This window comes from Penaeus monodon, chromosome 38 (genome assembly GCF_015228065.2).
Source record: "Penaeus monodon isolate SGIC_2016 chromosome 38, NSTDA_Pmon_1, whole genome shotgun sequence".
Taxonomy (NCBI): domain Eukaryota; kingdom Metazoa; phylum Arthropoda; class Malacostraca; order Decapoda; family Penaeidae; genus Penaeus; species Penaeus monodon.
In genome coordinates this window covers 27257055-27267615 of record NC_051423.1, presented here as the reverse complement: position 1 = coordinate 27267615, position 10561 = coordinate 27257055, and positions in this window count along the sequence as shown.

The following is a 10561-nucleotide window of genomic DNA, read 5'->3' as shown; positions in this document are numbered from 1 at the left end:
AGGGGGGTTTTCGCCTCCAGGGCGTTTTCCCACAAAGGCTTTTCCTTATGTGGATGGAATTTCAAATTCGAATTCACTTTGAAATTCCATCCAACATAAGGACACGTCCTGGAGGTGTCAACTTTGGGCCTCCTGTTCTCGTAAAAAAGGATCTGGACCCCGAGGGGTTAATGGATCCTGTAGTGGGGAGGAGCCTCTATCTGACCCCCAGGGGGGTTTTTTTGGACAAATTTGAAATTAAATACACTGCGGAGCGTGTTATTGTTGGCTGACGGTTCAGTTTCCATCCAACAGAACTCATATCGACTAGTGTCGAACTTTCTCCTGTACATTATAGTTACTTCCCAAGAAGGGAACCAGTCTTTGTTCCGGTTTTTTTCCGTTTTTTAGATTCGCTCAATACATAGGAACGAGGTTTTACCTATTTTTCTTATGTTGGATGGATTCTGTGGGATGTCTTGTGTTGGATGGCGTACTGTTGGATAGCTTGACTAAGCCAACACTTTACAATTCACACGGATCACATGCCCCTATCCACGCCTTCACGAGACAAGCCCACGCATGGTCTCTTTCCCCCAGCGCCGGCATCTCTCCACCATCGCCAAGTTCAATTGCTCCATTCGACACCTGCCGGGCAGGAAAATCCCGTAGCCGACGTCCTCTCCAAAGTTTCCATTGACGCAGTTCTTTTAGGGCTCGACTACAACCAAAATCGCTAAAGAAAAGCAACAGGACCCCGAAATGTCAGCCTGTCGAACATCTATCACTTCCTGAAGTGGAAGGACGTCCCTGTGGACCTGTGGATTCCAGCCTCCCTCCGTCGTCACATTTCAGCCTCATCCACGACCTGTCCCATCCCACAGCACGCTTCCTGAAGCAGAAATTCATGTGGCACAACATCTCCAGAGACGCAAAGGACTGAGTTTGATCCGCACCGCCTGTCAAACCTCCAAAATTCAGCGCTAACCTCTTCACCATAGTGGACCGTTCAACTAGATGGCCGGGAAGCTATTCCTATGTCCCAAAGCCAGTTCCACCCCCCCGTGCCGCCGCTCTGTTCTCCAGGTGGATTTCGAGATTTGGCATCCCTGCCCACAAACCTCCGACCGAGGCACCTCTTTCACATCGCAGCTCTGGATGTCCCTGGGGCAAACCCGGAAGCTAACGGCATGGTGGAGCGTTTTACAGAACCCAAAGCTGCCCTGATGTCCTCGATGTAGCAACTCAAGTGGTTTTCGCAACTTCCTGGGTCCTTCTCGGCCTTCGAACGACCCAAAGGAAGGGCTCGATGTCTCCCAGCAGAGATGGTTTCGGCGACCCCCTTGTGGTTCCCGGTAAATTCTTCCCCAATGCTCCATCTAGCAATGACATTGCCAGACTACGAAGCATCGTTGGGAAGTTCGCCCCCTACAAACAGATCTACAGGCCACCCGAACACCATTACGTTCCCAAAGATCTACATACAGCGAAGTATGTTTTCCTCCGCACCGACGCCCACACGCCTCCCCTCACCCCTCCCTTTTCCGGCCCATACAAAGTCATTGAGAGGAAGGAGAAAGCATTCCTACTGCGGATTAAAGGCGCCAGTGATTGGATCTCGATAGATCGCCTAAAGCCAGCATATCCTCAGGACGACGACCCTCCTCCAGTATGGTTCTCCAGGCCCCCTCTCACATGCCATGGGGCATCTTCGCTGACGGGGGAGTATTGTAACCGCTTGGTCGCTAGTTTGCTCAACCCTGCAGTAACAAGCGATGATCACGCGAGTGGATGGCCGCTCACCATTCGCCACGCCATTATCACGTGGACAGACGATTGCTTGTCATTCGCCAGGCGAGCCACGCCCCTCGATCACGCGAGGGGTGGCCGCTCTTGATGGGCTATTGCTTGTTCTGTGATTCCTCACCTTTTGTATATATAAGGCTAACCTTTGTAAAATAAACACTTGCAGAATTGTAACCACTTGTTTACTTATCCTTTTTAGCTCTGAGGAAACTCTGCAGTTAATTACGGCTACACTACCATACTACCTTCTAGTAATGTTAAACCTCTAACTTTACCGTAATCATATCTCATTCATAACCCTTTTCGCTGCTATACTTTACTATTGTGCTATGTGATCCTTATGTCTAGCGCTTTTTATTTGTTTTAAATATTAACGATTAATTCACTCATTCCTTGTTAGCCACAATACCATATATACTCACTCACTTCCTGTCTTTCACTCTCCTTCCCTCCTTCACTCACTCACTTCCTGTCTTTCACTCTCCCTCCCTCCTTCACTCACTCACTTCTTGTCTTTCACTCTCTCTCCCTCCTTCACTCACTTTCTGTCTTTCACTCTCCCTCCCTCCTTCACTCACTTTCTGTCTTTCACTCTCCCTCCCTCCTTAACTCACTTCCTGTCTTTCACTCTCCCTCCCTCCTTCACTCACTTCCTGTCTTTCACTCTCCCTCCCCCTTCACTCACTTTCTGTCTTCACTCTCCCTCCCTCCTTCACTCACTCATTTCCCGTCTTTCACTTCCCCCCCCTCCTTCATTCACTTTCGTCTTTCACTCTCCCTCCCTCCTTCACTCACTTCCTGTCTTTCACTCTCCCTCCCTCCGTCACTCACTTTCCTGTCTTTCACTCTCCCTCCCTCCTTCACTCATCACTTCCTGTCTTTCACTCTCCCTCCTCCTTAACTCACTCCCGTCTTTCACTCTCCCTCCCCCCTTCACTCACTTTCTGTCTTTCACTCTCCCTCCTTCACTCACTTTCTGTCTTTCACTCTCCCTCCCTCCTTCACTCACTCACTTCCTGTCTTTCACTCTCCCTCCCTCCTTCACTCACTCACTTCCTGTCTTTCACTCTCCCTCCCTCCTTCACTCACTCTTCTGTCTTTCACTCTCCCTCCTTCACTCACTTCCTGTCTTTCACTCTCCCTCCCTCCTTCACTCACTCACTTTCTGTCTTTCACTCTCCCTCCTTCACTCACTCACTTTCTGTCTTTCACTCTCCCTCCTTCACTCACTTCCTGTCTTTCACTCTCCCTCCCTCCTTCACTCACTTTCTGTCTTTCACTCTCCCCCCCCTTCATCACTTTCTGTCTTTCACTCTCCTCCCTCCGTCACTCACTCACTTACCGTCTTTCACTCTCCCTCCCTCCTTCACTCACTTTCTGTCTTTCACTCTCCCTCCTTCACTCACTCACTTCCTGTCTTTCACTCTCCCTCCCTCCTTCACTCACTTTCTGTCTTTCACTCTCCCTCCTTCCTTCGCTCACTTTTTGTCTTTCACTCTCCCTCCCTCCGTCACTCACTCACTTCCTGTCTTTCACTCTCCCTCCCTCCTTCACTCACTCACTCCCTGTCTTTCACTCTCCCTCCCTCCTTCACTCACTTTCTGTCTTTCACTCTCCCTCCCTCCTTCACTCACTTTCTGTCTTTCACTCTCCCTCCCTCCTTCACTCACTCACTTCCTGTCTTTCACTCTCCCTCCCTCCTTCACTCACTTTCTGTCTTTCACTCTCCCTCCCTCCTTCACTCACTTTCTGTCTTTCACTCTCCCTCCCTCCTTCACTCACTTTCTGTCTTTCACTCTCCCTCCCTCCTTCACTCACTTTCTGTCTTTCACTCTCCCTCCCTCCTTCACTCACTCACTTCCTGTCTTTCACTCTCCCTCCCTCCTTCACTCACTTCCTGTCTTTCACTCTCCCTCCCTCCTTCACTCACTTTCTGTCTTTCACTCTCCCTCCTTCACTCACTTTCTGCTTTCACTCTCCCTCCCTCCGTCACTCACTTTCTGTCTTTCACTCTCCCTCCCTCCTTCACTCACTTCCTGTCTTTCACTCTCCCTCCCTCCTTCACTCACTTTTTGTCTTTCACTCTCCCTCCCTCCTTCACTCCCCGCTTTCACTCTCCCTCCCTCCTTCACTCACTTCCTGCCTTTCACTCTCCCTCCCTCACTCACTCACTTCCTTTGTTTCACTCTCCCTCCCTCCTTCACTCACTTTCTGTCTTTCACTCTTCCCTCCCCCTTCATCATTCACTTCCTGTCTTTCACTCTCCCTCCCTCCTTCACTCACTTTGTCTTCACTCTCCCTCCCCCTTCACTCACTTCCTTGTCTTTCACTCTCCCTCCCTCCTTCACTCACTTCCTGTCTTTCACTCTCCCTCCCTCCTTCACTCACTCACTTCCTGTCTTTCACTCTCCCTCCCTCCTTCACTCACTTCCTGTCTTTCACTCTCCCTCCCTCCTTCACTCACTTCCTGTCTTTCACTCTCCCTCCCTCCTTCACTCACTTCCTGTCTTTCACTCTCCCTCCCTCCTTCACTCACTCACTTCCTGTCTTTCACTCTCCCTCCCTCCTTCTCTCACTTCCTGTCTTTCCCCTCTCCCCCTCCTTCACTCACTTTCTGTCTTTCACTCTCCCTCCCTCCTTCATTCACTTTCCTGTCTTTCACTCTCCCCCCCACCTTCACTCACTTTCTGTCTTTCACTCTCCGTCCCTCCTTCACTCACTTCCTGTCTTTTACTCTCCCTCCCTCCTTCCCTCACTTTCTGTTTTTCACTCTTCCCTCCTTCTCTCACTTCCTGTCTTTTACCTCCCCCCTTCTTCACTCCTTTCTGTCTTTCACTCTCCCTCCCCCCTTCACTCACTTCCTGGCTTTCACTCTCCCTCCCTCCTTCACTCACCTTCTGTCTTTCACTCTCCCTCCCTCCTTCACTCACTTCCTGTCTTTCACTCTCCCTCCCTCCTTCACTCACTTCCTGTCTTTCACTCTCCCTCCCTCCTTCACTCACTTCCTGTCTTTCACTCTCCCTCCCTCCTTCACTCACTTTCTGTCTTTCACTCTCCCTCCCTCCTTCACTCACTTTCTGTCTTTCAAATCTCCCTCCCTCCTTCACTCACATACTGTCTTTAACTCTCCTCCCCCCCTTCACTCACTTCCTGTCTTTCAACTCTCCCTCCCTCCTTCACTCACTTCCCCGTCTTTTACTCTCCCTCCCTCCTTCACTCACTTTCTGTCTTTTACTCTCCCTCCTTCCCTCACTTTCTGTCTTTCACTCTCCCTCCCTCCTTCACTCACTTTTTGTCTTTCACTCTCCCTCCCTCCTTCACTCACTTTCTGTCTTTCACTCTCCCTCCTTCACTCACTCACTTCCTGTCTTTCACTCTCCCTCCCTCCTTCACTCACTTTCTGTCTTTCACTCTCCCTCCCTCCTTCACTCACTTTCTGTCTTTCACTCTCCCTCCCTCCTTCACTCACTTTCTGTCTTTCACTCTCCCTCCCTCCTTCTCTCACTTCCTGTCTTTCACTCTCCCTCCCTCCTTCACTCACCCCCGGTCTTTCACTCTCCCTCCCTCCTTCACTCACTTTCTGTCTTTCACTCTCCCTCCCTCCTTCACTCACTTCCTGTCTTTCACTCCCTCACTCCTTCACTCACTCACTTTCCCGTCTTTCCTCTCCCCCTCCTTCACTCACTTCCTGTCTATCACTCTCCCTCCTCCTCACTCCACTTCCTGTCTTTCAACTCTCCCTCCCTCCTTCTCTCACTTCCTGTCTTTCACTCTCCCTCCCTCCTTCACTCACTTTCTGTCTTTCACTCTCCCTCCCTCCTTCACTCACTTTCTGTCTTTCACTCTCCCTCCCTCCTTCACTCACTTTCTGTCTTTCACTCTCCCTCCCTCCTTCACTCACTTTCCGTCTTTCACTCTCCCTCCCTCCTTCACTCACTTTCTGTCTTTCACTCTCCCTCCCTCCTTCACTCACTCACTTCCTGTCTTTCCTCTCCCCCCCCTCCTTCAGTCACTTTTTGTCTTCACTCTCCCTCCCTTCTTCACTCACTCACTTCCTGTCTTTCACTCTCCCTCCCTCCTTCTCTCACTTCCCTGTCTTCCCTCCCTCCTCCTTCACTCACTTTCTGCTTCACTCTCCCTCCCCCTTCACTCACTTTCTGTCTTTCACTCTCCCTCCCTCCTTCAGTCACTTTCTGTCTTTCAGTCTCCCTCCCTCCTTCACTCACTCACTTCCTGTCTTTCACTCTCCCTCCCTCCTTCACTCACTTCCTGTCTGTCACTCTCCCTCCCTCCTTCACTCACTCTCTGTCTTTCACTCTCCCTCCCTCCTTCACTCACTTCCTTTGTTTCACTCTCCCTCCCTCCTTCACTCACTTTCTGTCTTTCATTCCCCCTCCCTCCTTCACTCACTCACCCCCTGCTTTCACTCTCCCTCCCTCCTTCACTCACTTTCTGTCTTTCAGTCTCCTTCCATCCCTCATTCTTTCATGCTTTCTCCCTTTCTCATCCTTTCATTATCAGTCTTTGAAATGCAATGGTACTACGAATCCTCTTCTCTATACAGGTTTTCCAAACCCGAAAAAAAGGGAAAGGGTTAAGAGAAAATTTATATTTTTTTATAATAGTCTATTTTTAGTATACATATTATATATATATAAAAATAAAATAAAATATTATATATATATATATTTATATATATTTTATAATATTTGGGCGGTGCCACAGAAATCGGGCCCCCGGTAAAAACCCCGCCGTTCGGGGAAACCCCCATGGTGGAAAAAGGGGGGGGGGTCATCTCCTTTTGGCCCCTGACCCGTAACGCTGGACCATTCCCCCCCCCCCAAAATGCAGGTGAAGCGTGGGGGAAAACCCGGAAAACCCGAGAAATGTATTTTAGATATTTCCAGTGGTAGTATGGGGTTTTTAAATGCATTAATTTAAAGTTGGGCATATGTTTATTTTTTGTTTTATTTAATATATATATCTAATAAAAATATATTTTATATTAAAAATATTTAAATAAATTTTTTAATAATATAAATTATATATTTTATATATTTATAAAATTTTATAATATCTATATATTATAAATGATAATATATATTTATTTTATATCTATATATATTAATAAAATCTAAAATATATATAATATAAAATTATTTTACCCATTGTACATACCCACCCTTATATTCATAATCTATAAATTATTAAAATTTTTATTATATTAATTATTTTATATATATATTAATTTAAAATAATTATTTTAATATATAATTTATATTAAAATTTTTATTTTAAATTAAAACTATATTTATAATATATTATAAAAATATATAATTACAAAATTTTAAAAACTAAATTCAACATTTTTAATTTTTCATTTATACCATACCTACACAAATGGGATACCCTCTATATTAAAAAACAAAATACTCTGGGTCCTGGGAACCCCGCTTTAAACCCGCCCTCGGGGACATGGTTAAAAGCGATACGGGTACGTTGGGAAAGGGGATCGCCACATTCTTTAAACACGCAATGGGGTCCCAGAAAGGAGGGTTTTAACCCCCAGTGCCGAGTTCGTGGCCCCTGCCTAAAAATGGTTTTTGGTACCCCGGCGGGTTTCCCAAAATTCAAAACCCCCCCGTCCCCCAGGGGCCCCCCTAAGGGTTTTACCTGGGCAGAAAAAAGGGGAGGAGAGTGTTTCCCAAACGGTTCACCTGGGGAGTCCCCTGAAACCCTTCAAAAAGAACCGACAACCCCGGGACCCAAATTTCTTCCCCGTGGGAGCTCTTCAAGCGGTAAACTCGAAAGCCCCGCTCAGGACCAAAGGGGTACGCCCCAGGGGAAAAGGGGAATTCCCATCTCCCGGGAAATTAGAGGGCCCCTGAACGTGTCGCAAAGGGTCGGGTGAATTTGGGGGTCAAATCTTTCGCGTTCCAGGTGCGTAGGCTCGGACACTGCGGGAAGGACAAGGAACAGTTTATCAGGAAACTTTTCTGAGGAGGTTGTAGGCTATTTCTTGGGAAAGACCTTCGCCTGCCTCCAAGTCCTAGAAAAAAAATGAAAATCTAAAGCCCTCCCCACAGAGGGCTGCAGTCTTTAAACAGCGGATGGCCGGGTCATCTCAAATCAGGGGGGGTTCGTGAACGGGGGCGAGTATTTTTAGCAGTTTTACCCGGGAAAACCCCCCAAATTTCTTGGAGGGAAGCGAGGGCTCAGGCCCGGGCCGGGCCCACCCAAACAGCGGGGGACACCCCCTTTCCCTAACAAGGTTAGGGGGCGTTTCCCAATGAAAAGTAGAAAGGGTTTCAGGCATTGTATACCCCGCGAAATGCAAAAGCTTGGGGGGGAACCTATGGGTCGGGGCCTGCATACAGTCCTGACTGCCAAAAGGCAGTTGGTACCATTCCCCCCGCCCCACTGGGGGCCTGGTCTCCCTCTCGGGGAAAGGGGGAAAAGGGGGTCGTTGGGGTTGAACTACCTGGGGATTAAAAATGCTAGCATACCAGGCAAGGGGTTTTACCCACATCTTCTGAAAAAGATCCCAAACCCCCATGAGGCATCAAACCGAAGCAGTCCGGGGTTTACTCCTGGCAAGTCCACGTAGACCGTATACTAGGGGCTTCGAGGAATTGTGGAACGCCGCCCTGAGTTTGGGCTGGGTTTTCCCTTTTTCCTCATCGACCTCAAGAAAACGGGTTTTACCGTGCATCGGGGGGTCGCTATGGGAGCCCAACCAGGGGAACGACACCCAAATTTTTGGCCTAAATGAAAACCTTTTTACGGGCCCAAAAATGCTGTAAAGTGTGGTGGGGGGCTGTCAACTTCTTCCCTGTTAATTCAGGATGAGGAAGGCTGGGTCCCGGGACCAAAACTTTTCCCGCACCTGATGGGGCTGGAAAAGGGGAAAAGGGGACTATCCAAAGTCCGGGGAGCAACACTAGGGAATATCGGGGTCTTTGACCTTGCCCTTTTTCCCCCCACGATTTGCTTCCACTGAGTCCTTTTAGCACGGTTGGGGGCTTTGATGCATTTTTGCAAGGGGGGAAAACCCCAGTCCTAGAGGTTCCCGGAAACCCAAATCCAAATTCCGATTTTTGGGGGGCCCGTTAGGGGGAAACCCCCCATCCCAACCCGCTTCGGCGAGGACGTTTGGGTTTCAGAGGTTTTACATACCTTGGTAACGTAGTCCCCTATCTCGGGCGTCAACCAAGAATCAGTAGATGGCTGGTTGGGAAATAGCCATGAAATCGCAAAAGATTTTTTGGTGGCGGTTACCTATTCAGAAGGGGCCCAACTGCATTTCTTCAAGGCCTTTAACGCCCCGTTTTGCTCTATGAATGAAACCCGGCGCTATCCAGTGTCTTGGGGGTTTTGCCCTTTATTTCCTTTTTAAAAAAGTCCCTTTTGCCGGGTCATGGGGTTTCCGTTGGCAAGGGGCAAGTGTCCAAAAAGGGGGGTAACCCCTTTAGACTGCATGGGGCCGTTTTCTTGGGGAAAAATCCGGGACGCCAACCAGGCTAATGGCCCCCCTTTTCCTTTTTCCCGTGGAAAGACCCCTGCCCATTTATTTTTTCCCCTGCGAGACCTGGGAAAGACCCCGGGGTCATGGCCCTTGGGGGAGGGCGACAGACTGGGCCGGGGAATTTGAGATGGGGCCCTGGGCCTGAACCGGGGAAATCACCCCGAGGGTCCCCAAAGGGTGGGGAAAAGAAGGGTGGATGGGGGCCCTTTCGCCCCCCCTCGGCGTTTCCCCTTGAAAGATGTGATTTCACACAACCAACACCCCACCCACACCACCCACAAACACCCCACACACAAAAAATTATATATACCATAAAATATATTAAATTTTTAAATATTTTTATATCATATATATAAAATTTCACTAGGTTAACATATAAAGTATATATACATAATTTTAACCCAAATACATATATACCGCTACCACACACACAAAAATATATATATATATATATAATATATCTATATATAATATATATATATATATATATATATAAAATATGTGTGTATGTGTGTGTGTGTGTGTGTGTGTGTGTGTGTGTGTGTGTGTGTGTGTCTGTGTGTGTGTGTGTGTGTGTTATATATATTATATTATATATATTTCTATATATATATATATATATATATATATATATATATATATATATATTGTAGACACACACATATATTGTAGAATACCCCTGCTTTCCTGTGAAATCACTTACAGTACCAGGGTATGAGATGTGTTGTTCAAGCTATTCTACGAGTATGAATTGAAATGCTCTCCGAAGCACCAGATTTATTCGCGAAGCGCTCTCACGAGACAGCACAGGGAACAGGATCTCTTAGGAGACTGGAGACAGGAAACCGGAGTCAGGAAACATTCAATATTGCAGGATAGCCAACAACTTTATACTCTATACTTTTTAGTCAGTTCTCCCGTGCTACATACTAGTAATGCAGAGGAATTTTTTTATAGTGACTTTCTGTCAATATTTCCTTATATTTTTATTAATTTACTTTCAATTAGTTATTGACATTCACTCGAAAGTTCCATCATTTATGCATACCAAGGTATCGGTACACAGGTTAACCACTCCATCTTGATGAAAATCTTTAACTTACAATCTTTATTCATTGCAATCATTCATTTTTTTCTCTCCTTAGTTCGTTTCGATCACTACTGATCACTTCAAAGAAAACGTACTGAAATAACCCGTACCATAAGATATCACACAAATTGTTGGGTTCAAAAATGGGGCGGTGTTAATCA